General features: G+C 47.9%; 1 long non-coding RNA gene across 1 annotated transcript; it reads right to left on the bottom strand.

Annotated features, from left to right (window-relative positions):
• Window positions 1–2,073: 2,073 nt before the first annotated feature.
• Window positions 2,074–4,497, bottom strand: LOC147979622 (uncharacterized). Its single transcript, XR_015618866.1, has 2 exons — window positions 4,366–4,497; window positions 2,074–2,292 (listed from the first exon to the last, which is right to left on the bottom strand). It is a non-coding gene; the product is annotated as an uncharacterized LOC147979622 (long non-coding RNA).
• Between the last annotated feature and the right edge of the window lie 934 nt (window positions 4,498–5,431).

Genomic DNA, 5,431 nt, shown 5'->3' with positions numbered 1-5,431 from the left:
AGAGGATGGCAACAAGCTAGAATCACGAATCTTGAAGAGAATAGAGCAAGATTAAAGAGAGACTCTTCTTCGGTCTTCGAATGTTTGAGAAAGACGATGAGAACACCACTAAGACTTATTGAGGCACCGGAATAAAGAAGAATATAAAAGTTGAATCAACAATGAAATGAATTTGAAAGATCTTGGAGAAGGACATTTGACTGATGACAATTCATTCTCACGTCAAACTTCAAAATGAAATTGAGGTTACCTCCGGGAAAATAAGAAGAGTCAGGTAAGATCCTGGGAAAAGACTTGTGGGTTAGGGCCCACTCAAGAGAAACACCGTTGAAAGAGATTTCAAGAGAGAGATTGCACCGGTTGAATTAAATGACTTGAATAAGATAGGGCCTCGAAAAGAACCTGAATGGATCTTGAATGACAAGAGGAGTCTTCTGATCACTTTAAGGCACCGGAACAATAGAATAGCGAGAAGTGAATGATTAAGAATTGCACCGGCATGAGAAGGTATTTGAAACGAGGAAAAAGATGTGACCAACACTGAAAGCTTGAATTGGTTCCACCGGAGAAGAAAAAGAATGAATAATGATGAACTAGAAACTTCGTTAAAATCTTCATGAGCATCACCGGATAAGAATATTGATAGAAAAAGAATGGAGAGGCTTCACACCAATAAGATGGATACTCGATTAAGAAATCTGAGTCCTTCACGAAAAAGGGTGGGTGGGCGGGAAAACAAATGCAACTTGAGATGGATGAAACGAACACCGTAGAGAAAGCTGAGATTGAAACTTGGGGATGTTGCAATGATCGAATCCATTTGACGAGAAGCAAGCCGGTTAAAAGGGATTGACGAAAATAATCTTGATGAACAAGAAGGATTGGTATCCACATCGGAGTATGAGAACACCACTTAGGAAAGGGATGGAATCAACATTTGACTTCGAAGCAACTTGAAAACCACAACTGAAAAGAAAAACAAAGGATTGGCTTGCGAAATAAGCCGGAATAAACATATGATAGAGATTTCGTCCGAAGTTTTCGTGGTGGGGCCTACACGGGCTCGATCGTACAGCAACATCATGTACAAGGCAGTGCACATGACATACGAAGCGTCCCCGAGTCGGCATAGCCAAGGACTCTTCAAGACACAACGAGACCACTGTAAAACCGACCGTGAATAGGCGGACCATTAGACGTCGAACCCCAATTTCATATCATACATCTGTCGGAAAGATATCCTAAGAGCTACTTGAATTCCCACTTATAAACTCCCGAAATTGTCTGGTTATGCAATCAGGTGTTGGGGATACAGGGGAAGCATAATATCTCACCCAAAACTAACAAATCCTACATCCAGTTGTATCCATCCTTCAACACATAACCAAGAAAACTTCGGAAATCATCTACCTCAACCTTCGAAAAGCATCTGTTATACAAGTTATGGCGATACTCCCGAACTCCCGCCCCAGTACTGGGTGGCGTCGAGGTTATCTCACCAACGAACTGCATAAAAGAGATTTTCGATGTCGGCGTACTAAACTCAGTTATACCAGAAATGCAACGATAAAATTATGATGACAACACCTCAGAGCTCAACTCCCCGGGACACTTCCACAAAACCCCTGACAGGAGGCACCAAGACAATGTTCTCATCATAAAACCATCGGAACGATTCCAAGATACCCGCGTGATCCTAAAAAAAATTAGTGAAATTTGAGAAGAGAGGAGTCAAAACTCTACCTCAGGATGCCTTACCAGAGCGATGAGGAGACTGGGAAGTAAAAAGAATTCCTAAACTCTCCGATATATAATTCCTAAATGACTCAAAACATTTATTTCTGGACACAACTCGGCTGCTAAAACGATCAAGCAATGGGGCTCCTAACGTCGGGGAAGGCTCTGATTACCAACTTGTAACACCCTCGATGCGACTATATCTCCCACGTGTCGAGGCACGACTTAGAGGCATAATCACATTGAAGGCATATGTCGCAAGTAAGGCAATCTTCACAACATCCCATGTAATATGAATAATAAAGGGGAGAACATAGTTGGCTTACACTCGCCACGTCAATCAAGATACATAAATAACATTACATCATCCAAACACTCATGGCCCGACTACGGCGCCAAAATAGAAGAAACCCAACATGCGACACGGTCCCAATCACCCCCAACTGGGCACCACTACTGATCAACTAGAACGAAACAACACAAAGGACAAGATCTTCATCGAGCTCCTCCTGAGCTGGGTTGCGTCATCTGCATGGACTCATCGGCACCTGCAAACTGGTTTTGAAAGTATCTGTGAGCCACGGGGACTCAGCAATCTCGCACCCTCGCGATCAAGACTATTTAATCTTATGGGTAAGGTAAAAGGTATGAGGTGGAGCTGCAGCAAGCGACTAGCATATATGGTGGCTAACATACGCAATAGAGAGCGAGAAGAGAAGGCAAAGCACGGTCGTTAAAAGTATGATCAAGAAGTGATCCTAAAACAACCTACGTCAAGCATAACTCCAACAACCGTGTTCACTTCCCGGACTCCGCCGGAAAGAGACCATCACGGTTACACACGCTGTTGATATATTTTAATTAAGGTCAACTTCGGGTTTTCTACAACCGGACGTTAACAAATTCCCATCTGCCCATAATCGCGGGCACGGCTTTCAAAAGTTCAAATCCCTATAGGGGTGTCCCAACTTAGCCCATCACAAGCTCTCACGGTCAACGAAGGAATAGACCTCCTCCCGAGACATTCCGATCAGACTCGGTATCCCGGTACAACAAGACATTTCGACAGGGTAAAACTAAACCAGCAACACTGCCCGAATGTGCCGACAAATCCCGATAGGAGCTGCACATATCTCTTTCTCAGGGCACACTCAGATTGTCTTAGGTACGGGTAGGCCAGCCCAGAGTTTCCCCTGGTGGCCACTGGCAGCTGGCAGGTGGGCCAACACTCAGAGGAGCACTGGCCCGGGGGGGGGGGGGTAAAATAATGATGACCGGTAAAACCAAGGTTGGGCATTGCTCGAAGAGCTTTACTTAAGGCGAACTGTCAAGGGTTTCCCAACATAGCCCAACCGCGTAAGGAACGCAAAATCCGGGAACATAACACCGATATGACAGAAGCTAGGGCGGCAAGAGTGGAACAAAACACCAGGCATAAGGCCGAGCCTTCCACCCTTTACCAAGTATATAGATGCATTAATTAAATAAGATATAATGTGATATCCCAACAAGTAAAACATGTTCAAACAAGGAACAACATCTCCATGTTCCAACAAGGAACAAACTTCAATCTTCACCTGCAACTAACAACGCTACAAGAGGGGCTGAGCAAAGCGGTAACATAGCCAATCAATGGTTTGCTAGGACAAGGTGGCTTAGAGGCTTGGTTGAACAAAGTAGGAGGCATGATAAGCAAGTGGTAGGTATCGCAGCATAGGCATAGCAAAAGACTGAGCAACTAGCAAAGCAAAGATAGTAGTGATTTCGAGGGTATGATCATCTTGCCTAAAATCTCGCAAGGAAGAAGAACGAGTCCATGAAGAAGACAAACGAACGTAGACGAACGGGTCCTCACAAACGCGACGTAACCGGAACCAACCCGAAGAAGCAACACCAGAAAGAAAGCAAACAACATAGTAAACAACCACCACATAAGCATGGCAAGATGCACAACCAAGTATGATGCATGTACGGTTTAATGAAGCATGGCATGGCAAAGTGCACAAACAAAACTACAAATTAAGTGGAGCTCAATATGCAACTCGTTGCATATTGACGAAATACCACATCAATTATTTAGTTCTCTCTCGGTTAGGTACTCAACAATATTAAATGTTGGTTAACATGGCAAGAGGTGAATCATAATGAAACTATACCATTTAAACAATTTAAATGGGGCTGGATATAACAAACAACAAATCCGGTAAATCCCCACGTGCATTTAGTAATTAATGCAAACAACATTCTTAAACATTTTAATTGTTGTTATCATGATGCGGATGACATGTGCAAGTTTTATGCAATATTTATGAAAAGTTGATAAGAGCATTTTATGAAGCATTTGGTCACCATGGCGGAACGAAAAGGGTGCCACAGCAAAGATAACGGAAATGATGCCACGACAACATTCCGGTTCTGATAGCTCATGGAGATACCGGTGCAAAAGGAAAAGTGACGAGAGCGTGACATGCGATAGAAGGTGGGGTGATCCCGGATACCGGGTTCCCACAAGATGGTGGCATGGCAAAAGAGGAGCATCGCAACGAACAATCGCAAACGGTGCAAACACGTGGTTCATCTCATACATCACACAACATTCGTTCACGGGCGTCGCCTCGGTGGTTATACCTTCCAAGGGAGCATTCTCGAGCGGTTCGAGTCATAGAGGAAGTAGTTGTTCTCGTGGCGGTAGTGGAAGTAGGGGTACATGACGACGTAGAAGTACTCGCGACGGTAGTCGTTCACGTTCACGTTACACGGGTCTTCGGCGACGGTCGTCGTACATGGTTCGGAGTGGTACTTGCACCTTCGAACTTGACGAATCCGAGGGCTTCGGGGTCGACGGTAGTGGTACACGTTTCGTAGACGTTCGAGCCATATCGGTAGCGGTACTTGACGAATCCCGAAACGGACTTGGCGTCTTCGCGCGTACGGGTACTTGGCATTTCCGGTTCGGTGGTCGTTCGGGCGCCGTATGTCGTGGTACTTGGCGTGCAACCAAAGATGGACTCCGGGTGTCTGTGTTGACCTGGCCACGACAAAGGCAGCAAGGCCAACTGGGCAGCCAGCTCGTCGGGGTCCGATGCAGGGACGGGCAGAACAGGCGGCGATGGTGTGGCAGAGGACGGCGGCTCCGGCGATGGACTTGGCGGCGGGGACGACCGGACGAGATCCCGCCGGATCCGAGGCCAGGGCGGCGGTATGGGGAGGCGGACGAGCTCCAGGACGGCAGTGAGGTCGGGCGTCCAAGGCGGCGGGTTGCTCCGACGGCGCCGAACGGCGATGGCGAGAAAGGGTTTCGGGAGGAGCTCCTCTCCCTGGGTCGATGAGGAGAGCGAGGAGGCTCAGGCACAAGGCCTCCTGTTCGGTTGCTTCGGCCACGAGGACGAGGAGGCGGGCACGCAGGATGGAGCTCGGGCGCGCGAGAGGCCCGGCAAGGACGCGGCTTGAGCTGCGGCCATCCATGGCGCGGCGGCAGAGGAGGTCCTGTGCTCCGGCGAGGTGGGACTCTAGCGTGGGGTGGAGGAGGATTGGGGTCGAGCCGCGGCTTCCCCTGGCGGCATGGTCGGGAGGAGGACGAGGGGGATCGAGAGAGATGATGGCACTGAGGGGATGCACGAGGGAGAGATCGAGAGGAGGGGGTCGGCTCCCTGGCGGCTAGGGTTAGAGGTTAGGTGCGGCTGGGCCTAGGTGG

Source organism: Triticum urartu, chromosome 3A, assembly GCF_056163025.1.
Source record: "Triticum urartu cultivar PI428250 chromosome 3A, HENAU_Tu73, whole genome shotgun sequence".
In the NCBI taxonomy this organism is placed as follows: Eukaryota; Viridiplantae; Streptophyta; class Magnoliopsida; order Poales; family Poaceae; genus Triticum; species Triticum urartu.
Note: the sequence above shows the minus strand (reverse complement) of the source record. Positions and strands in the feature narration are given on the sequence as shown.